Source organism: Pelophylax lessonae (assembly GCF_965119305.1).
Source record: "Pelophylax lessonae genome assembly, chromosome: 6".
In the NCBI taxonomy this organism is placed as follows: domain Eukaryota; kingdom Metazoa; phylum Chordata; class Amphibia; order Anura; family Ranidae; genus Pelophylax; species Pelophylax lessonae.
Window position 1 is genome coordinate 292,275,985 of NC_138773.1, and position 25,308 is coordinate 292,301,292.

Below are 25,308 nucleotides of genomic sequence, written 5' to 3' on the forward strand. Positions count from 1 at the left end.
GTTAAAGAACTTTTCCAAAGCCGTCTCTTGTTTTTTTTGTAACACTTGACTTTTTTTGGGTGAATGGGTAGGGGTACCCTATACTAATTCACATAGGGGGGGCTGGGATCTGGGGGCCCCCCAGACCCCCACAACCACCGGCCAGGGTTGTCGGTAAGGTGCCCTTATCCCCATCAACATAGGAAGAAGGTGCTTTGGGGTAGGGGGCGCAGAGCCCTCTCTGCCCCAGAGCACCCACCCCCCATGTTGAGTGCATGTTGCCTGGTATGATCCAGGGGGGGCGGGCGCTCTGCATGCTCGGGAAAGGATCAGGTATGGATTTTGGGGGGGACCCTATGCAGTTTTTTTTTTTTTTTTTTTAATTTTGGCATGGGGTTCCCCCTCAAGATCCACACCACATTCAAAGGGCCTGGTATGGATGGGGGGGGGGGGGCAGGCATGCCGTTTTTATTTTTTAATTTTGGCATGGGGTTCCCCCTCAAGATCCTGAGAGCACAAGTTGCATGCCATGAGTCGGATCAGTTAAGATGATGATCCCAACTTCCATTCAAATCCATGGACGGAAATTGTGCCCAAGTCGGACCAAAGTAGTGTAGGAAGTATTTTCAAAGTCGGACTGACACAAGTCGGACCAGTTAGGATGGCTTTCATAGGGAACCATTGATTTTGGTATGTCATGCTCTGGAAGTCAGAACGCATGTCGGATCAGTGTGAACCGGCCCTTAAGCTGATTTTGCATTCCCCCAGACTTGTATGGGGAGAGAAGGGAACAAAAGCCTGTCAACACTGTCATCACAGATTTTTTTTGGATTACTTTCCATGGTCCTGTCAGATGTGTAAGTGTTCAGATTTTAATCATAGTATGTCTAGAAAATGTCCGCATTTATTTTGTTAGCTATTTTAATGTGAAATAGATGTCTAAATTAGCGTACATTGACTGAGATATAAAAACGCACCGCATTTAATTTGTAATAAAATTGCAAACTACAAAATCAATACAGGCTATAAAGCGCTTGACATTACAGAATGCGAGAGTTAGATGCGCCTCCCCCGTAAAAAGCTTTCAGAGAGAGCCGCGTACATTGTAAAGCCGCTGCATTTTTGAAGGAATAAAATAGAGCAAAGTTGTTAAAGGGCTAAAGGGCCAGTACATTTGTTTTAGCCATGTATTTGTGAAGCCTGTTAGTAGTTCTTGTGAATTAGGGAAATTGAATTTGCTCTTTAAAATTAAGTTTATAAAATATGCCCGCTGTTAACATGCCCCTAATTGAGCCAGATTCTCCGCTTTCACCTCAACATCCAAATTTCCTATTCTTCAACAGGAAATCCAAATTGCATTAATACTGGCTTTGTTCCGTCTACTTTCAGAACATTAAAAAGTTTGTTTTTGGGCTGCGTAATGAGCATAACCAAAACGCACGTAGCATGGAGTGTTGCGGTGCAATTAATTTTGAATGGCACACCATCATACAAAATTAATGTACCTTCAACGCACTTGCATTGAAGCTCACCACAATTTATGATAAGGCACCACAGGGATGTGAAGGAGCCCTAAAGCTTCGTTCACACGGGGCGTACTATAGAGTATACCCATGCAAAGCCGTGCTTATCAACTCCGGGATACACAGGTGTTCCATGTGGGTGCTTGCCATATGACATCTGTGTGGGTACAGGTGTGTGTCCCCGAAATAACACAATATTATATATTTTATATATATATATATACCCGAAATAACACTGTCTGCGATTGGGGGCACGCACCCACAGCCACACAGGTGTCACATTGGCAGCAGTGGTGGTGTCCGTGCAGCTGCTGTGTTCCAATTGACATCAATGGTACTGCCTGCATGGGGATGCAAGAGCGTGTAAACACAGCCCTGCATGACATAGCTCCCTACTGTCCCTGATTTTGAGGGACTGTCCCTGATTTGGTACAAGGTCCCTCTGTCCCTCTTTCCTCCTCATTTGTCCCTCATTTTGGTCTGATCTCTATACAGCTGCAAGAAAAAGTATGTGAACCCTTTGGAATGATATGGATTTCTGCACAAATGGGTCATAAAATGTGATCTGATCATCATCTAAGTCACAACAATAGACAATCACAGTCTGCTTAAGCGAATAACACACAAAGAATGAAATGTTGCCATGTTTTTATTGAACACACCATGTAAACATTCACAGTGCAGGTGGAAAAAGTATGTGAACCCCTAGACTAATGACATCACCAAGAGCTAATTGGAGTGAGATGTCAGCCAACTGGAGTCCAATCAATGAGATGAGATTGGAGGTGTTGGTTACAGCTGCCCTGCCCTATAAAAAACACACACCAGTTCTGGGTTTGCTTTTCACAAGAAGCATTGCCTGATGTGAATGATGCCTCACACAAAAGAGCTCTCAGAAGACCTACGATTAAGAATTGTTGACTTGCATAAAGCTGGAAAAGGTTATAAAAGTATTTACAAAAGTCTTTCTGTTCATCAGTCCACGGTAAGACAAATTGTCTGTAAATGAGAAAGTTCAGCACTGCTGCTACTCTCCCTAGGAGTGGCCGTCCTGTAAAGATGACTGCAAGAGCACAGTGCAGACTGCTCAATGAGGTGAAGAAGAATCCTAGAGTGTCAGCTAAAGACTTAAGGTCCGTACACACAAGTCGAAATTCGGCCGGAAATTTTCATCCGACGATCGATCTGCCGATTTTCGGCTTGTTAGTATGATGCTTCCGACAACCGACTCCGACTTTTCGGCCGAAAAAAATCTGGTGTGCAGCCTATAAAATTTTTTTTCTCCGTCAAAACACGTCCGATTTTCATGCAGTCAGTACAGATTTCGACAGGGAAAAATCTCATGAGCAAGTCTGGGCATGCTCAGAGAAGAAAGAACACAAAGAAAGCCATCCAACACATGACATCACTTCTGAAGTAGAATTTTGTCGGGCGGTAAAATTCGTGCGCAGTCTAGGCACATTCCTACCAACAAAACACCACTCTGGACAAAAGACGGACGACCGGTCGCCGAAAATTCATTGCATGTGTACAGGGCTTAACAAAAGTCACTGGCAAATGCTAACATCCCTGTTAGCGAATCTACAATACGTAAAACACTAAACAAGAATGGATTTCATGGGAGGATACCACAGAGGAAGCCACTGCTATCCAAACAAATCATTGCTGCACATTTACAGTTTGCACAAGAGCACCTGGATGTTCCACAGCAGTACTGGCAAAATATTCTGTGGACAGATGAAACCAAAGTTGAGTTGTTTGGAAGAAACACACAACACTATGTGTGGCAAAAAAGAGGCACAGCACACCAACATCAAAACCTCATCCCAACTGTGAAGTATGGTGGTGGGGGCATCATGGTTTGGGGCTGCTTTGACGCGTCAGGGCCTGGACGGATTGCTATTATCGAAGGAAAAAATGAATTCCCAAGTTTATCAAGACATTTTGCAGGAGAAATTAAGGCCATCTGTCTACCAGCTGAAGCTCAACAGAAGATGGGTGTTGCAACAGGACAATGACCCAAAGCATAGAAGTAAATCAACAACAGAATGGCTTAAACAGAAGAAAAAACGCCTTCTGAAGTGGCCCAGTCAGAGTCCTGACCTCTACCTGACCTCAAGAAAGCGATTCACACCAGACATTCCAAGAATATTGCTGAACCGAAACAGTTCTGTAAAGAGGATTGATCAAGAATTACTCCTGACCGTTGTGCACGTCTGATCTGCAACTACAGGAAACGTTTGGTTGAAGTTATTGCTGCCAAAGGAGGTTCAACCAGTTATTAAATCCAAGGGTTCACATACTTTTTCCACCTGCACTGTGAATGTTTACATGGTGTGTTCAATAAAAACATGGCAACATTTCATTCTTTGTGTGTTATTAGTCTAAGCAGACTGTGATTGTCTATTGTTGTGACTTAGATGATGATGATCAGATCACATTTTATGACCAATTTGTGCAGAAATCCATATCATTCCAAAGGGTTCACATACTTTTTCTTGCAGCTGTAGTTGTATATAAAATTAACTTTTTACCTTTCAAAAAGTGTTTCCTAGTGCTAAACCTTTCATCCAATTTCTAAATTGCTGCATTTGTATATTTGCAAAAACCAGTATGTAGCACTACTCCCTTGGGAGCTGCTGGTTACGGGTTCCCCTGGGTTACCATTAACAACAGCACAACAGTTCAACATTTTCCAAGTGATTTTGGCTCAGTCAGGAAACAGTCTAGGAGTTTTGGTTTTTGTGTTTTTATTGAGAACTTGGATGGGAGAAGGGAATGAGTGGGATACTCCAACTTATATAACTATGTACAATTAGCTGGGACGACTGAATAATGCTGAGTGTGACTAGGCCGCTGCTTCACCTTGTCAGTAGCAGTGACATAGTAAGAAATGAACTGTCTGAGGTAAACTGTACTGTACTGCAAAATAATCTTCAGGGCCCTTCCTGGCACGCCCTTTGTTCCTATTCTTCAGGGTCAACTACACGGCACCCCCTTTACTGATACACTTCCTGTGTGAGCTAGCTCCTTGATCCCCCTGACTTCTCTGGAGTGGTCACCCTTCCTGGGTCAGACCCTTTGGCAGGTCCCTCAGTACTCACGAACACTGGTTTTCCCAAGAGACTCAGCAAGCAACTCCACCGTCAGCACTCTGGATCCTCTGCAGCTCAGCTCCACACCTGGTTCTCTAGGCCGACCGCCTAAGACCACCTTCCTCACACCTTGCAGGAGGAGAGACAGCTGTCCACCTCCTCCTAGGACTCTGCTTCCCACCAAAGACGCCCTGTCACATGTCCCCTCCATATTTTTGGTCAATCCCAGGATGCATTGCAGGAATGCTCTCCCACTGGGACTGCCATAAAACATGATGTGCCACTGGCTAGGTTTCCTCCACTGTCCAACAAGCTCCCTTATTGGATACAGTGATACAGTGGGGACACTCCCCCAGACCCAGTGAATCACACCTGGAAACATGTGACAGGCAAAACTAACAGATCAGGCTCCCCTGATAAGCAGAAGGAGCAAATAGATGTTTTTTCCTAGCACCTTCCTAGGAGGGTGCTACAAGTATCAAGGAATAGCACCGTGTTTCCCCGAAAATAAGCCTGGGTCTTATATTCATTTTAGGTACAAAAAATGCATTAGGGTTTATTTTTAGGGGATGTCTTATTTGTCCCGTCTTCTCTCCCCCTCTCCCTCCCTGTCAGCTCAGGAGTCAACATCCCTGTAATCTCCAAAATAATCTCTAGGTGAAGTCCTTGTAAAATCATTTAATCCGCTCTGTAAATGTATTATATAATGTCCAGTGTGTGTCTTTATGTAATGTTATAGAAAATACCTTATTTACAGCATTGCTGGGCGCTCACGTGTCCCGCCGGAGCCAGTGGCGACTGGTGCTCAAAATTATTTTTTGGGGGGGCGCAAACAGAAAAATTTAATAGGCATTGCTTTGCAGCAAAAAACGCTGTAAAAAATTGCGTGACTTTGAGGTCGCAAAAGTGTGAAAGGGGCCTTCAGTAATTAAGGTATAGTGTGACCCCTTTCAATGCAGAGAGACCAGCGTGCCCACTTTTAATGCACAGTGAGCAGTGTGCCCCCTTCAAAACAGTGACCAGCATGCCCCCTTCAATGCAGTGACCAGCGTACATGCCCCTTCAATGCAGTGACCAGCGTACATGCCCCCTTCAATGCAGAGACCAGCGTACATGCCCCCTTCAATGCAGTGACCAGCGTACATGCCCCCTTCAATGCAGAGACCAGCCTACATGCCCCCTTCAATGCAGAGACCAGCCTACATGCCCCCTTCAATGCAGTGACCAGCGTACATGCCCCCTTCAATGTACTGTCCAGTGTACATGCCCCCTTCAATGCACTGACCAGCGTACATGTCCCCTTCAATGCAGAGACCAGCGTGCGTGGCCCCTTCAATGCAGAGACGAGAGTGCGTGCCCCCTTCAATGCAGTGTGGCCCCGAGACCAGTGCACTTACCTGGAGCAGCGACGGCGGCGGCTTCTCTCAGTCCCCTGATGCGTCTCCTCGAGTCCACCCGCTCCCGCCTCCTCCTTGGCCAATGGCATGGGGTTTGCCTTGTGGCCAATCAGGAATCAGGTATTAGACCCGCTCCCTGATTGGCCAGGAGGAGGATCCATGTGACAATAGCGAATTTTCATTCGCTATTGTCACACAATGGGTGGGCTCGGGATGCACTGCTCTGCGCCCCGGGACCACCCTTTGCATCACCCTATTAAAGCCTCTGGCTCTAATCAGGTGATTTAAAAAAAAAAAAAAACCCATTGAGCTTCATGCGTCCGGCGCCCCGCATGCAGATTAGGGGGCCGGACGCATGGGTGGGGGGGGGGGGCGGCGCACCTTTGCCCCCAACGCACCGGCCGCCACTGGCCGGAGCTCTTCTTTCTCACTCTGAGCACTGCCAAGGGAGATGCAGGGATCCCTGCTGATGTCAGCCCTGCTCCCAGCACTGCAGGGGGAGGGGCCATTGGCATCAGCCGGGAGGAGGAGATGAGCTCCGGAGGAGTCACATGAGCGCACTGCGGCGCTCTTAATAAGACATTTTCTACAATCATGTTACATACAGACACACACTGGACATTATATAATCTTTTTACACTGCAGATTACATGATTTTACAAGGATTTCAACTAGGGCTTATTTTCAGGGTACGGCTTATATTGCAGCCATCCTAGATAGGTCTTATTTTTTTGGGAAAACACGGTAGTGTTAAAAAAGCACTTGTGGGTTTACCTAATCATTTTTTCTATAATTCTCCTTTAAGGGGGCATGGCAGAGGGTGCGTCCTATGCCTTCATACTTTTGCTAAGAGGTGTCCCTCGTTCCCATCTCAAAAAGTTTGGAGGTATGCTGCACGGGTATATGCCATGGTACTTTGTTCTGAAAATTGCTCTGGTTAGAAAGTGCCCAGTGGGCAAGTGGTTAATGCATTCTACAGTCTATATGCCTTTAGTAAATTAACCCCTTAGTGCTCTGGATTGAGACAAGTACACACCATAGAGGGATATGCTTTGTTCATATTTCATGTCTGAGGTTTTCAACCACTTTAAATTAGCCTCTTCTTATCCCTCCATATGGCCCAACTCTGTCACATAGATATGAGAAAAGCATCACTTAACCACTTGCCGACTGCCGCACAACTATTTACGTCGGCAGTCAGCCCCTCACAGGCAGAGTGACGTAGATCTACGTCTCTAGCCTGTGAGGGTCTAGGGAGCGAGCGCGCGCCTCCGGAGGCGCGCTCCCGCATGGTCACGGACCCCCCCCCCCCCGCGCATGTGACCGGTCACTCGGCGATCGTCGGTGCAGAGGGAGAAAGGCAGGCGGCTGATGTAAACAAGCCGCCTGTCATTCTCCCCTGTGTAGAAACAGTGATCATACGGTTCTACTATGTAGGACCGTTGATCATTGTTCCTACAGCTCAAGCCACAGCCAATCACAGTTAGAATCACGCCCCTAGGGACACACACCACCCCTCCCTCTCAAAAAAGTTAACCCCTTCACTGCCAGTGTAATTTTACAGTAACAGTGCATATGTATAGCACTGATTACTGTAGAAATGTCACTGGTAACCCCAAAAGTGTCAAAAATGTCAGTCAAGGGTCCGATCTGTCCGCTGCAATGTCGCAGTACCGCAAAAAAAATCGCAGATCACCGCCATTACATGTTAAAAAAAAAAAAACAACAAAAATGACAAAAATCTTTCCCTTTGTTAGTAAACGCGATAACTTTTGCGCAAACCAATCAAAATACGCTTTTTGCAATCTTTTTTTACCAAACATATGTAGCATAAAACAAATTGGCCGAAAATGTTAAAAAATTTAGATTTTTACATTTTTTGGGGGGAATTTCATATAACAAAATGTGAAAAATATGGCTATTTTTTCAAAATTGGCGCCCTTTTTTTGTTTATAGCGCATGATCAAAAAATCGCACAGGTGATCAAATAACACCAAAAGAAAGCTCTGTTTGTGGGAAAAAAAGGACGTCAAATTTGTTTAGGTACATCATCGCACGACCGCGCAATTGTCCGTTAAAGTCACGCAGTGCCGAATCGCAAAATAGGCCCTGGTCAGGAAGGGGGTAAAATCTTCCGGGGCTTAAGTGGTTAAGCTGGATACCCACTATACAATTTTCTTTAGATTTTTTCCTTTAGATTTACCAAAACCATATGATATGAGGTCAAATCTTAACACTTTCAGTTTGTATGCAATCAGGCAGGCCCTTATACTACATAGTTGACGGTAAATCTAAAGGAAATCAAACAACAAAAGTTGTATAGTGTGTATCCAGCCTTTACTCGTAGGCTGGATACACACTATACAGCTTTTGTTGTTAGATTTCCTTTTGATTTACCTTCAACTATGTAGTGCAAGAGCCGGCCAGATTGTATACAAATTGAAACCGTTTAGATTTGACCTCATATTATATGGTTTTGGTAAATCTAAAGGAAAAAAATCTCAAGACAATTGTATAGTGTGTATGACCCATTAGGATCCATTCACACCAGATGCAGTGGGGGCTAGGTTGGGAAACTATTCAAATGCAGTCCTACCACCAGACAAAGCAAAATGCCTCGTCTCCTGTGAGCCCGGTTCATATTGTGTTTCAGTGGTGTGCAGGTGGTATGCGCTGGAAAAAATACTGCATGCAGTACTTTTTTTCGTTGTCGCACAGTGAGAGGCAATCCACATGCTAGTTTTTCCTTAGGCTACTGGCTCTATGGACATCGGGCTCCATTCTCTGGCTGTCTGCTGACTTTGCAGAATTGATGGCAGTGTCACTCCTGTCCGGCAGAGCAGGGGCCGGAATAGCTGCTGCAGGAAGAATTCTAATGACAGCCTACTGTGGGTGGATGAGAGCAGAAACAAAGGGGTGCCTACTGACAACAGACCTTCAGTACAGCTTATCGGCAGCGTCTGATTTTTCATGAATGTCTAAATAAAATGCAAAAATGGCACTGATGTCTGCAATGCCATGGCATGCTCTAGGTGTCTGTAAATTTGCCTCACATGTGACAGGTCCCCTTTTTAGCAGGGATTATATTGTTACATTTAGATGAGATTTCTTCATTTGCTTTGTATGAATGTGGAAGAGATGATGAGATTGTGTTTCTGTGTAGCAGTGCTGTCCTCTAGTGATCTCTGTGGCTAAACTGAGGATATAAAGTCTTTCTTATTCTGACATTTTCTGTATGCCCGTTACTAAACTCAGCTGTCATTTTCAGGTATAAATCATTCTTTGTATTTGAAATGTGTGTTACATGTGAAATATAAATGTTATTCTTGTACCTTCTTCCTAAAAATAGGAAAAGAAGGTTCTAGAACAATGGGGCTAGAGGACTTTTATGGTACAGCATAAACTTAGAAACTCTTATAAAAAATTACAAAAATGTATTGATTTTACATATAAAACTCCCCAAGTAGGGCCAAACATTACAATATATACAATTCGATCAAAAAGCAATCGATAAAAAAGGACAAACACATAAAGTATTCCTCTTGAGTTGATTGGATAATGTACTGTAAGTATCTCCCCTATTAAGGGTTTTCCAACAAGGATATCTCCAATCTTACTCTACATGTTTCGCCTTATTAAAACCGCTTCATCAGGAGTATATCTCAAGAGGAGGATATTATCTGCAAAGAAATACAAATCCAATGAGAATATACATATTATATCCCACAAAAGGATAAATATATATCAAATCCATCAAAGATATAAAATAAATAGACACCAATTATAGTAAAAGGTTTAAATCCAGAAAGATATCCAGAAATCCCACCACTCGTGGCCCAAACAAAGGATCAACGTGTATTATTGGTAGTATTACGAGTAATACACGTTGATCCTTTGGGCCGTGAGCAGAAGGAGTCAATGGCTCCCTGCGCCCACATGCTCACTATCCTAGATGTAAGTGTTCCTAAATTTCTCATACTTGAATACCATACTGGCAGTTAGTGTTCGTATATTTTATTTTTTATTCTTGAAAAGATGTGGCCTTTACTTATATATATATATATTTTTTTTTTTCATGCAGCATGCAGCCCTCAGGTTGCCCTGCTGATCTGGGCCCTACCTTGCACCAGCCCCCCCCCAGTGGCATCACTCCCTTTGGTGGGGACTCTGGGCGGATCGCTATATTTCCGGCTCACCTTTAAGTCAACGCTGACATTTTTTGGTCATTGGTTTTTTGGTCGCTGACTCATTGGTGTTAAAATATTTCTTGGGCTGATCCTGTATGTGGAGCGTCCCGCTGAAGTCTGGTCAGTTTCTTCTTATGGTGCATATCATACACCAATATATTGAATGCATATGTGTACTTTTTCTATATCTATATATTTTGTACTCATTATTATGTTTTGTATTTTAGAACATCTATGTAAATATATATGTGAGCACCTCTGAAGAAGAGCATAACCTTGAAGTCTCAAAACGCGTCAGTGGCCCACCTCTTGTTTATTGTTTGTCATAGAGGTTCTTCCAATACTATTATGACACCGTATCCACATACATCTTAACAGCACATTTTTTTTCACGTCCTATTGGACAATTTTATTACTGTGATAAATAAAATGTATATATTTATATACTCATGCTCTTTTGTGCTTGTTGTCTGATGCTGCCTATAATAGTCCCACCTTTTGAAGGATCTTCTTTGTTCTACATTTATTGGGATGATGGCATTCTTTCAGCTTCCCACCACTTCTCTAATTGATATGAATAGGACTGCCTGTACACGGATGCAGAGAACGTCAGTGCATCCCATGCAAGGCAAACACAGCCCTTGCATGGGCGTACATTTAACCACTTGCCGACTGCTGACGTCTATCTACGTCGGCGGTCAGCCCCTCACAGGCAAAGTGACGTAGTACCACGTCGCTAGACTGTGAGGCTCTAGGGAGCGAGCGAGCGCACGCCGCTGGAGGCGCGCTCCCGCTCGCTCACGGACCACCCCGCGCATGTGCCTGGCCGACCCGATGTCTGCCGGGCACTCGCGATCGTCCGTTACAGCGGGAGAAAGGCAGGCGGCTAATGTAAACACAGCCGCCTGTCATTCTTCCCTGTGTAAGAATTGAGATCACACGGTTCTGCTATGTAGGACCGTTGATCTCTGTTCTTACACCAGTAGCCACATCCAATCACAGTAAGAAGCACGCTCCTAGGGACACACTTAACCCCTCCTTCTCAAATAAAGTTAACTCCTTCCCTGCCAGTGTCATTAGTGCAGTAACAGTACATATGTATAGCACTGATTACTGTAGTAATGTCACTGGTAACCCCAAAAGTGTCAAAAATGTCAGTCAAGGGTCCGATCTGTCCACCGCAATGTCGCAGTCCCGCAAAAAAAAAATCACAGATCGTTGCCATTACTCGTTAAAAAAAAAACAACAAAAATGACAAAAATCTTTCCCTTAGTTAGTAAACGCAATAACTTTTGCGCAAACCAATCAAAATACACTTTTTGCGATTTTTTTTACCAAACATATGTAGCAGAAAACAAATTGGCCTAAAATGTTAAAAAATTTTGATTTTTACATTTTTTTTTGGGGGGGGGGGGGGGAATTTCCTATAAAAAAATGTGAAAAATATTGTTATTTTTGCAAAATTGTCGCTCTTTTTTTGTTTATAGCGCATGATCAAAAAATCGCACAGGTGATCAAATACCACCAAAAGAAAGCTCTGTCTGTGGGAAAAAAAAGGACGTCAAATGCGTTTAGGTACAGCGTCGCACAACCGCACAATTGTCCGTTAAAGTCACGCAGTGCGGAATCGCAAAATAGGCCCTGGTCAGGAAGGGGGTAAAATCTTCCGGGGCTTTAGTGGTTAAAGCATTAGTAAACCCAAAAGCAAACATATATTATAGCTTACCAGTTCTTAGATGTGATGGCTGCATTATTTTTCTTTCTTTTTTTTTTTTCTTTCTTTTTTCATCTGGTTATCCAGCCAGCAAGTCCGTTGTTTTTCATAATCTCAAGCTCTCCAGCATAATGTATCAGTTTACAAAAATGCAATTAACCACTTAACATTGGCAGGGGTAATTAAAATGACCAGCTTTTATTTATTTATGCAAAATCTTTATCCCCCAAAAGAAAAAAAAAAACAGTTTGATGTAACTGATTATAAAGGGCGAGCTGGAGTTTGGCGTCAATTTGTTATTGTATGCAAATCTGTTAATTGATTTAACATTCCCCTCCCCCCCCCCCCAGACTGAGAATGCTGCTTTCTGCTGTGCCTCCAGTACTCATTCCTCCAGCTGTGTCTCTCTAATATAGGAGGTGTGTTACTGGTCAGATCACCAGATGAAAACAGAGGGAAAGAGCCAAATAAAATAAAACACATGCAGCCACCACATCTAATGCCCCATACACACGTGCAGATTATCTGAAGACTTTTGTCTACATAGAAAAGGTAAATCTGAAGACAAAAGTCTGCAGATAATCTGCACGTGTGTACGGGGCATAATGATTGGTAAGCTGCAATATAATACATTTTGCATTTATTACCACTTTAAGTACGTCCATGTAAACCAGGCTTAATTCTTTATTTAGAGTGTTACTAAACTCTCAACAGTAAAATCAGTCTGTATATGCAGTAAAGCATGCTTGTTATACTGTGGAACCTAAGGGGTTAGTCCTGCATGTTGTGTAAAAGGCTGTTTGATCCTGTCTTCTCTGATCCTCCCCTTTTTCCACTGTCCCCAATCTATCTCCTGATAGAACAGAGCTTTGGGAGCACTCTGCACATGCTCAGTTTGGTGTGTATTACTAGAGAGTTTTTTTTTTTTTTTTCTTGGGAGGGTGCATGTGATCAGCACAGCACCAATCAGCACTGTCCAGACAGAGGGTCAGGAGTCCTGCTGCCTCATAGGACAGTCAGAGGAGAATGAAATCTCCTCCTACAAGCTTTAATTAGACACTGATAGAAGTCACAAGACTGCTATATACTGCTGATGAAAAAAGGTATTTAGTAGTTTATATTTACTAAAATTAGTTGCATTTCCCTGTTCTGTGTACTGTGGGAGACCATATCTAGTGAATGCAGGATCCTGGGTTTAGTAACACTTCAATGAAAGTGGAGCGGCATATGACGGCGCCCCAGAATGCCCTCTATCGTGCAGTGCAGTGATTGTGATTACAGAAAAGTTAAAAAACAGTGCCCACAGTGCCCACCATCAGTGCCCACAGTGCCCACCATCAGTGCCCACAATCAGTGCCCATAGTGCTGCCAGTCAGTACCCATCAGTGCCTTCTCAGCTGTGCTGCACATCAGTGTCCATTAGTGCCGCCCGTCAGTGCCCATCAGTGTCGTCCATCAGTGCTCATCAGTGCTGCCCATCAGTGACGCCCGTCAGTGCCCATCAGTGCCGCCCATCAGTGCGCCTATCAGTGCCCATCAGTGCCACCTATCAGTGCTCATCAGTGCCGCCTATCAGTGCCACCTATCAGTGCCCATCAGTGCGGCATATTAGTACCTCCTCATCAGTGGCACCTCACCAGTGCCCGTAAGTGCCACCTCATCAGTGCAGTCTATCAGTGCCCATCAGTGTTGCCTCATCAGCGCACATCAGTGAAGGAGGAAAATTACTTATTTTCAAAATTTACTGCCAGAAAATAAGAAAACCTTTTTTTTTTTTCACAATTTTCTGTCCTTCTTTTCTTTTAGTAAGAAAAAAAGAAAAACCCAGTGGTGATTAAATACCACCAAAAGAAAGCTCTATTTGTGTGAAAAAAAAATGATAAAAATTCCATTTGGGTACAGTGTAGCATGACCGCGCAATTGTCATTCAAAGTGTGACAGCGCTGAAAGCTGAATATTGGCCTGGGCAGGAAGGGGGTGAAAGGGTCCTGTATTGAAGTGGTTAAAGCGGAGTTCCACCCTAAAAATGAACTTTCCACCATCCGTTACCTTAAAAATACCTGAAAAAGAATTGGATAATTAATTTTTTTTTGTTTCACTTACCTTGTTTTTAATTAAAATATACTTACCTTCCTTCCTCTTCCTCCCTCTGCGGCCGTGACCCACGACATCACTTCCTGCTTGCATTAACTCCTGGGAGATGAGCGTCATCAATCCCAGGAGTCAATGCGCCTGCACCAGTGTCACTTGTCACTTCCAGTGCAGGCGCATCATTCCCTGCTGAACAGCTTCTGGGCATGCACAGAACCAGCTGCGGGATGACGTGCCTGCCCCGGAAGTGACGAGCAGGGCATTCTGGGACTCTGACGTCACCGAAGAGGATACGAAGAGGACGCTCCGGCTTCAGCTGCCCACACCTGAGATGGCAGCGCTGGACAAGGTAAGTGAAACAGGGGACAGTTCAGAGGCTATCATCGCTTAAATGCACTTGCCCCGACTGTCCTGTTTTGCCCGGAACTCCGCTTTACCACTTGGCGACCGCCGCACGACTATTTACTGCAGCTGTCAGCCACTACTGGGCAAAGCGACGTAGGGGTACGTCGCTCACTCCAGGAGCCTCTAGGGGGCGAGTGCGCTCTCATTCACTAACATCCCCGCGCGAGTGACCGGCGGCTCCGATGTCCGCCAGTCACTCGTGATCTCCCGCTGGAGAGGGAGAAAGGCAGGCGGCTGATGTAAACAAAGCCGCCTGTCATTCTCCCTGGTGTAACTGCAGAGATCATATGGTCCTGCTATGTAGGATCGTATGTCTCTGTGGTTACATCACAAACCACCCCCCCCCCACAGTTATAATCACGCCCATAGGGATACATTTAACCCACTGATCACCAATAAAGTTAGCCCCTTCCCTGCCAGTGTCATTTTTTCAGTAACAGTGCATATTTATAGCACTGATTACTGTAGAAATGTCACTGGTAACCCCAAAAGTGTCAAAAATGTCAGTCAAGGGTCCGATCTGTCCGCCGCAATGTCGCAGTCCCGCAAAAAAAATCGCAGATCGCCGCCATTACTCGTTAAAAAAAAAATGACATAAATCTTTCCCGTAAACGCAATAACTTTTGCGCAAACCAATCAAAATCCGATTATTGCGATTTTTTTCACCAAAAATATGTAGCAGAAAACAAATTGGCCTAAAATGTTAAAAAAAATTAGATTTTTACATTTTTTGGGGGGAATTTCATATAAAAAAATGTGAAAAATATTGTTATTTTTTCAAAATTGTCGCTCTTTTTTTGTTTATAGCGCAAAAAATAAAACTTTGACAGGTGATCAAATACCACCAAAAGAAAGCTCTGTTTGTGGGAAAAAAAGGACGTCAATTTCATTTGGGTACAGCGTCGCATGACCGCGCAATTGTTCATTAAAGTCACGCAGTGCCGAATCGCAAAATAGGCCCTGGTCTTTGAGCAGCCAAATCTTCCGGGGCTTAAGTGGTTAATTAATGTAACAACTTTTGTGGACTTTAGAAAGTGACAGCTTTGCTTTAACTTGTTTATTATCTATTTCCAACTTTGCTTGGTCCTGGGCACTATTGTCGGGTAAGTACAATATGGAGCGGTTGTCCTTCCAAAGCCTGGACAGAAAATAGCATATTTAATTTCTGCTTAGTGTCCCGACATGAGAATGTTTACATACAGTTAAATCTCTTTCCAGATCTTTTAACTGTATGTTCAATTGTTTGAATGCTGCACAGCTGGTTTTGGTGTCATTAAGCCTTCAGAGCTGTTCCGCTATCGCCTGCATATGCAAATGTGATTATCGCCAACTGCGTGAAATTATCCACCAGGGCTTATATACTTGTCAACCAATCAGGGCTTGCGGCTTTCCTTGGGCAATAAAATATGTCAAACGCACTGCGATATGTAAATTTCCACTCACAACAATATAGTTTAGCGGCGCCGAGAAATATATTTGGACTCGGGCTTAAATCGGGAACATTAGGCCGGGCTCATTAGTATTTCGCAAAGCAAATTTAATGTGAAATATAACAAGATTTTATCAACAATGGAAACATTTTGTATGTAAAGCGCTCGAGTATTTTATCGGATGATATACGCAATGAGCTTAGGGAATGCATTTGAAGAGATCCTTTACTTTAATTTATTATTTCATTTTGGTAATCAGGGAAGTCAGGGTATAAATGGCATTTCCTCCTTCCAGAGACATGCCCTTATTTTACCTTTATCCATAGGCGTGTGCAGGGGATGTGACAGGTGTGCCTGGGCACACCCTGATCGCTACATGCACATTCCCCCTACTGCCCAGGCTTCCTCTTGTGTTGAACCAGTGATGCTGGCTTCCCTCCTGCACACCCCCCCCCCCCCCCGGCTGCTGTGGGGGATGTTTCAGAATGGAGAGAGAAGGAAGGGGCTGGTAAAAATGTCATTTACCTGCCCTCTTCATTTCTAAATGAACACAGTGAAAACACTCATAACTGAAGCATAGTAAACGGTATTTGCTATGCTTCGGATTGTGAATAAACAGGAAGCCGCTCATCACAGGGCACTTCCCATTCATTCACTGTGCAGTGCAGCTGAGGCTGCAGAAAAAGGTGTGTGTTTGAGCTTTGGGGTGCACACCCTAATGCAATAGACTGCGCACACCTATACCTTTATCCAAATATTGTAACAATGCTGGTTCTAGTTGTGTAGCACTCTGCTGCTTGTTAGGCCAATAAAATTTAGCTCCTGTAGCTCTCCTGTAATCAGTTGAGCACCTTGTGATTATTTTGGGCTGTACTGTGTCTAGCTGGTTTCAGATTTGACTGGTTCTGGAGGGTTCTGGAATGTAGTGGGCTGTGAAAGTCAAAAAAGCACACAAATATTTATATGGTCTCAGCCAATCCCTGGGGAGGTGCTGCCAGTAGGTGGCTGGGGAGTGTATAAATAGTCAGAGGCTTGGAACAGCAGAGTTCTTGCCCGGGAGAAGAGGTTCCCAGCCTGAGGGGCTGCTGCTCTTCAGGGCAGTCCAGCTGTGTCTTTAAACTTGTTCATGGAGGTCCTAGATGTGTTTAGAGCTGGGGGCCTAATCTGTGCTGGAACTGATTGAGGAATTCTACTAACGATCTGGTCTGGAGATTTTGTGGGAGAAATGACTGGCTGATATTGGAAGGAGGCATCCAAGTATCCAGAGATTTTTGTGAGTACAGACCTGTGTGAGAGATCCTAGTGACTACTATCCCTCTTGAATCAGTGTCAGCTGTTACTCAAAATGTGGACATTTCATATGGTGTCCCTGTGTAGCTCATTTTCCTAGTTGCTGCTGCAAGGACTGTGCTAGAAAGATTTAACCACTTACCAACCGCTGGCCGCAGATAAACTGGGCTGCGTGAACCGCCCTACCTGTACGCCGGTTCGCAGGAGCGCTCCTGGGGGCACACGCGCCCTGTTGGATGCACGCACCCGCCCCAATTAGGAGGCGAGGAAGCCAATCCGCGGGGCTGGTGGCTGCGATTGGTAAAAAAAATAAAAATGAATAAAAATGACATAAACCTTTCCCCTAGTTTGTAGACGCGATAACTTTTGCGCAAACAATACAAAATGCGCTACAAAGGGCCCAGTGTAGCCCAGAAGAACCCACCCTGGGGTAGGCCTTTCATGTGACCCTTGCTTGCTGCCCAAGGAGGACGTGACAACAACCCTATCATCATGACCCCCCCCCCTCTACCTTACATGCTAAGTACACATGAAGGGTAAACCTGTAAAAAGTACACATTTGATAAATGCAGTCATAAATACCTGTATATCAACTAATTTATTTATCAAACATATATTTTTTGGCATGATATTGCAGGCATCCAACGTACCGTTCTTAGTATTTATCAAATTCATATGTTATAGGTATACCCAGGGCTTTTTGTCTCAGAGAATAGATGCAGGAATTCCCCCTTTCCAACCTCTTTCCTCTGCTCCTCTGCATCTGCACCTCTGAGCACCTTCCTTGGTTCTACCCCCAACCCACCTCCCAGTACTGCCCTTTTAGAGAATACAGAACCAAGTATCACTTTGTGGTTATTTGTATGGAATATGTAAATGATAACAAGAAAAGCAGTAAAATAGATCCCCTGCAGCCAGTAACAATAGACAATTGACCACCCAAAACAAAATCCCCCCCTCCCCCTATCAACAATAACCCCCCTCCCCCCAGCAACAAAAGATCTCCCCACAGCCAGCATCGATAGATTCTCCAGCAGCCAGCAACAATAGACCCCTCCCTCGACAGTAGATCTCTCCCAGCAATAACTGACCCCCCCAGCAACTTAAGACCCACCCCCAGCAACATTAGATACCCTGAAAAAATAAATTCCCTCCAGCTAGATTAGATCCTGCAGCAGCCAGCATTAATAGACCTGGCAGCACACCCCAGCACCCCTTGCCATTACATACATTAAGTGCTGGAGGTACCGGACCTGCGTTCCCCCCTTTCCCACTAAAAAGAAGCCCTGGGTATACTGTACATGTGCATTAATGTGAAACCTCCTCCCAATTCTGCTTTAGGAAACTTGAAAAGTTGAAAGAGAAAAAAAAATTATAGTTTTCAACCAGCTCATACCTCACGGTTATTTGTTTTTAAAATTTTTTTTACCACTTTCCTCTCCCTTTTGGATTGTAAACTTTACTGAACAGGGTCTTTCTAATCCCCTTGTACCAAATTGTATTGTAACTGTCTCCTCTCTAAATGATCTCTAAATGATCCCAAAGGTGTTCTGTTGGGTTGAGATCAGGACTCAGGTGCAGGCCAGTCAAGTTCCTCCACCCCAAACTCTCTCATCCATGTCTTTATGGACCTTGCTTTGTGCACTGGTGCGAAGTCATGTCGGAACATGAAAGAGCCATCCCCAAACTGTTCCCACAAAGTTAGGAGCATAAAATTGTCTAAAATGTCTTGGTATGCTGACACCTTAAAAGTTCCCTTTACTGGAACTAAGAGGCCAGGCCCAACCCCTGAGAAACAACCTCACATTATAATCCCCCCTCCACCAAATGATTTGGAGGGGTGGCCCAATACTTGCGGCAATATATTGAGGATGAGCGAGTTTGGGGTGGATGAACTTGACTGGCCTGATCTCAACCCGAAAGAAGACCTTTGGGATGAATTAAAGCAGTGACTGCATGCCAGGCCTTCTTGTCCAACATGAGTGCTTGACCTCACAAATGCGCTCCTGGAAGAATGGTTAAACATTCCCATAGACACACTCCTAAACCTTGTGGACAGCCTTCCCAGAGTTGAAACTGTTATAGCTGCAAAGAGTGGGCCAACTCCATATTGAACTCTGCGGACTAAAACTGGGATGTCAATAAAGTTCATTTGCGTGTAAAGGCAGGTGTCCCAATACTTTTGACAATATAGTGTATATTTATACCTTTTTTTTTTTTTTTTACTGATTTAAAGCGGGTCTCTGATGGGGACCCTGATTCAAGGGGGAATTGTGATTTAAAGTGGGGTTACTAAGGTAGATTCTGATGTAAGGGGAGTCTCTGATGACAAGCCTGGTGTTAGTTGTTGGCTCTAATGGGGACCCTGATTTAAAGCGGGCTACTAATGTGAACTCTGAATTAAGGAGGCCCCTGATGACAATCATGGTGTTAGGCAGGGCTCTGATGGGGTCCCTGATGTAAGGGGGCCTCTGATTTAAATGGATTCTAAGATATTAAGATGGGTTCTGATGTAAGACGGGCCATCCTGATGTTAGGTGGGGCTCTGATATGGACCCTGATGTAAGAGAGGGCTACTACAGTAGACTCTAATGTAAAGGGTCCTCTGATGGTAATCTCAATGTTAGACAGGGCTCAGATGTAAGGGAGGAATCCAATTTCATGGGGGAATACTAAGATAGACTCTGGTGTAGGGATGATCGAACTTTTGAAAAGTTTGGTTCGACCAGAACACCCAAACTTCCCGAAAGTTCGGGTCCGGATTCCAGAACCCCATTGAAATCAATGGGACCCGAACTTTGGTAATCAAAAAACACAATTTTGAAGCCCTAAAACCCAATACATGCCCCTAAAAAGTGGCTAGGGTTCTGGGTCATGCCCCAGGGACTATTAATCACACAAAAAAAGTTCTTAAAAATTGTCATTTTTGATAGAGAGCCAATTATTGAAATAAATTTTGAAAAAAAAAATGAGATTTCTTTGGATTTAGTGTCTGGGGGGTCTAAAAAGTGTGCCTGTGAAGTTTCAGCTCTGTAGCATGTCCAAAACCAGAAAAAAAAGATAAATTTTCTTAGAATTTTTAGTAGCGCAGGGATGGGGTTCCGCTCCTTTCACACCTGGGCGTTTTTGTTTTGGATTTTTTGGATGTCTTTGGAGGCAGGCATGACATCTGAACTTCTGTATAGGGGTATATATACACACACACACACACACACACACACACATATATATATATATATATATATATACACATACACACATATAGGTGTGAAAGGAGCCGAACCCCATCCCTGCTCTACTAAAAATTCTAAGAAAAATTATCTTTTTCTCTGGCGGTCACCCTGACATGGATGAGTTCGGTCAACCTGGCATAGCAGTCAGAGTCAGTTCACCCTAAACTACATTACGGTCACCCTGACACCTAACACTTTCCCTACAGAAACTATATTTTTGAATCTAACTATAGTGGTATATAGTACCCTAACTACACTGCATATCCCTTTCCTCACACTAATAATTGCTAAATGACACTTTTGCAGCAGGAGTAACAGAACTGCTTCCACTCTCTTCCACAGCCTCTCTATTACAGTGCTAGAGATTTGGAGGGGCTATGTTACAGTATATACTGGGGGGCGTATTCACTACTGATTGGCCTCTGGACCCCCTAGTCACTCCAATCACATTCCTAGCAGACTCCTGCCCCCTCAATTGGCTTTTACTCACATTTCTGGTCCAATCACGGGCTTTTAAAGCCCAGTTCCTGTACCATTGCATTTTGGGCGGTTCTGGTTGCCGAATTCCGAACTTTTACCGCAAAAAGTTCGGAATTCGGCCGAATTTCGAACAGCCAATGTTCGGGTCGAACTGATGGTCGACCCGAACCGTTCGATCATCCCTACTCTGGTGTAAGGGGGCTCTGATGGATATCCTGGAGTAAAAAGTAATCATTAATTTATAGATTTTTTTTTTGGCCCGTAAATATTTCTAAAATTTGGATCTGTTTTAGATGATTGTATTGTTGTTTTAAAAAGCCAGCTTAAAGGAAGAAAAAGAAAAAAGTCAATCATTGGCCCACATATTTAATGGGGGGGTTTCCTATGCCTTCACACTTTATTCTAAGTTGTCCATCTTTCTTATTTTAGGACGATGAGACGTATGGCTAATTGGCTATGCTGCATTCAAACACACAAACTAAACCCAGATGTGCAGCTTATCTACTAATGTTTTTCTCTCCAAAGTTCAGGCTTTGCTTCCAGTTGTCTTTCATTAGACAATGCTGCCTCTCTCTCAGGACATAATGTCATAAAATCCAGATAGACAGTATGATGGCTTATTGTAGAGGGACGACGGGCCCCGGAGACCAAATCCTTTTGTAACACAACATTAAACTAAGCTCATTTCATATGCGCAGTTTAACATTGGCCCACAAGGAGCTCAGATTCAGAAAAAGTCAGCAGAATTAATATGACTGGAAAACAGCATAATCATACACATCTTATGGGTACAAACTCGGATGAACCGTCAGATGTGGTTTAACCATTTATTGGCTACAACATCTTAAAAAAATGATGAGAATCCCCTCTATTTGGTTTATTTATAAAGCAGTAAATGTGACTTGTGTCACTAAACATTCACTGCAGGTGAATCCTTCTGGCACATGAATTTTAATCACGTAAGTACTAGTGATCGACCGATATCGTTTTTTTATTGCAGATACCGATATTTTGGTCATCGCATATCGGTATTGGCCGATATTTTCGTATATTAAATTTTTTATTTATTTATTTATTTATTTTTTTTTACAGGTACTCTTGAGGAGGGATCTGGGGGTCTAAAAGACCCCAAACCCCTCCTCTGCACTTAAAAGCATTCAAAACGCCAAGTTTGGCTGTTTTGAATGCTGTAATTTTTTGAATATGTCGCCAAGTACCTGGAAGTGATGTCATGACATCACTTCCGGGTTTTTACATGGAGGCCCGATAAGAGCCGAATGCGGCTTTGATCGGGTCTTCTCTTCGGCAGCCATGCAGGCTGGTTGCCCGGGTCTCCCAGTGGGACGGGAGACCCAGGCGAGCCACGGAAGGCGGCGGGAGGGGGGAGACGTTCCCTCCCGCTCCTTGTAATGACAGCCAAGCGGCTTCCCAGCCGCATCAGTTGTCAATACAAGACAACCGACCGTCAGCTGTGGACTCCGGTACCGGGGTGATGCCTCTAGCTGCAGGCATCACTCCAGTACAAGCACTTTCCAGAAATATCAGTAATATGTGTAACCTCAGGAGCTGATTCCGATATATCGGGGAAAGTGCATATCGGCCCCCGATATATCGGCTTTGCCAACAATCGGTTGATCCCTAGTAAGTACCAGCCTGTACTATCCCTTTTATTACCAGGTCATTATCAGGTTTAAGTGTTGTGATAGTTTGACTGATAATTACACTGTACCCAAATATTTTTCATATAATTTTTTTTTTTTTTTTTATTGAGGCAGATAGAGCTTTCTTTTCAGGGTTTTTTTTTTTTTTTTTAACCACTGTTTTAATTTTTTTTTGCTAAAGGAAAACGTTGAAAAAAAAAAAACTTTTCCAAAATGACCCACTTTTTTTTTAATGAGACCCTGCAAGGTGATAGATATACAGTATCTCACAAAAGTGAGTACACCCCTCACATTTTTGGTAAATAGTTTATTATATATTTTCATGTAACAACACTGAAGAAATTACACTTTGCTACAATGTAAAGTAGTGAGTGTACAGCTTGTATAACAGTGTAAATGTGCTGTCCCCTTAAAATAACTCAACACACAGCCATTAATGTCTAAACCGCTGACAACAAAAGTGAGTACGTCCCTAAGTGAAAACATCCAAATTGGGCCCAAAGTGTCAATATTTTGTGTGGCCACAATTTTTTTCCAGCACTGCCTTAACCCTCTTGGGCATGGAGTTCACCAGAGCTTCACAGGTTGCCACTGGAATCCTCTTCCACTCCTCCATGACGACATCACGGAGCTGGTGGATGTTAGAGACCTTGCCCTCCCCAACCTGCCATTTGAGGATGCCCCACAAATGCTCAATAGGGTTTAGGTCTGGAGAAATGCTTGGCCAGTTCATCACCTTTCCCCTCAGCTTTTTTAGCAAGACAGTGGTGGTCTTGGAGGTGTGTTTGGAGTCGTTATCATGTTGGAATACTGCCCTGCGGCCCAGTCTTCAAAGGGATTGGATCATGCTCTGCTTCAGTATGTCACAGTAAATGTTGGAATTCCACCATGCTTGACTGTAGGCAAGACACACTTGTCTTTGTACTCCTCACCTGGTTGCCGCCACACACGCTTGACACCATCTGAACCAAATACGTTTATCTTGGTCTCATCAGACCACAGGACATGGTTCCAGTAATCCATGTCCTTAGTCTGCTTGTCTTCAGCGAACTGTTTGCGGGCTTTCTTGTGCATCATCTTTAGAAGAGGCTTCCTTCTGGGACGACAGCCATGCCGATCAATTTGATGCAGTGTGCAGCGTATGGTCTGAGCACTGACAGGCTGACTCCCCACCCCTTCAACTTCTGCAGCCATTCTGACAGCACTCTTATGTCTATTTCCCAAAGACAACCTCTGGATATGACGCTGAGCACGTGCACTCAACTACTTTGGTCAACCATGATGAGGCCTGTTCTGAGTGGAACCTGTCCTGGTAAAGCTCTGTATGGTCTTGACCACTGTGCTGCAGCTCAGTTTCAGGGTCTTTGCAATTTTCTTATAGCCTTGGCCATCTTTATGTAGAGCAACAATTCTTTTTTTCAGATCCTCAGAGAGTTCTTTGCCATGAGGTGCCATGTCACTTCCAGTGACCGGTATGAAAGAGTGCGAGCGATAACGCCAAATTTAACACACCTGCTCCCCATTCACACCTGAGACCTTGTAACAGTAACCAGTCACATGACACCTGGGAGGGAAAATGACTAATTGGGCCAAATTCAGACATGTTCACTTAAGGGTGTACTCACTTTTGTTGCCAGCGGTTTAGACATTAATGGCTGTGTGTTGACTTATTTTGAGGGGACAGCTAATTTACACTGTTATACAAGCTGTACACTCACCACTTTACATTGTAGGAAAGTGTCAAATACATTTTTACAAAAATGTGAGGGGTGTACTCACTTTTGTGAGATACTGTATATCTATACATATATATATATATCTATATATATATATATATATATAGATATAGATTTAGCACTGCCTTGCAGGGCCTGATGAATAGTGACTTGACAGGCTCCTCTGATTACCAGCACACGGTTACCCTGAGATATAGTCCATGAATCCCTCCTTGTTCCTGATGGCTTGTCACGAAACAAAACAGTGTAGGGGTGTTGAGTTTTTTTTTTGGTGTTTATTTGGATTTGGGATAGGAGAAGGGAAACGTGGGATACTCCAGCTGAACTATTCTCATTGGTTGAGGATTTCTAGCTTTAGGACTTCTATGTCAATTGGAAACAGCTGGACTGCTTAATCCACACTGCCACAAGTGTAGAAAGGTTTAAGTCTCTTGCTCTTTTTACTCTCTGACAAGATGACTTGGTTGATGATAATTTATCTTCAGGACACTCTCTCTCTAGCATCCCCTTCCAACTGACACCCGTCCACTGACTATCCTAGAAGCAGGGGTGCCCCCCCCCCCCCAGGTCAGGCCCCTTGACACGAGTTTCTGTACTTAATGTACTGCAGACACAGATCCTCCAGTGTCTCCACTCTCAGTCAGACCCCCTTGAGGCTGCATGGCACCTCTAAAGAGAAGGAGGCAGCCGCCCCCTCCCTCCGGGACTCCACTATCCAGACGAAAGACAATGAGCACATGTGTTCCTGGGTTTTATACAGTATTCCCTCATTCATCGAAGCACTTTCCCTCTGCTAATCATCAGGACTGTATCAAAAGCCCATGCATCCATTCGTCAGGTTTCCTTCCACTGTCCAATATACCTCCCTATTGGACCAGTGTGAACCACTCTGTAGACAGAATGAATCGCATACAATGAGCACAATGAGCAGACCTCACTAACAGATCCTGCTCTCTAGTAGGCAGAGAACAACATAGATTTACCTGCAGCACTATAGATAAGATAGATAAGATAGATAAGATAGATAGATAATTGGATAGATAGATAGATAGATAGATAGATAGATAGATAGATAGATAGATAGATA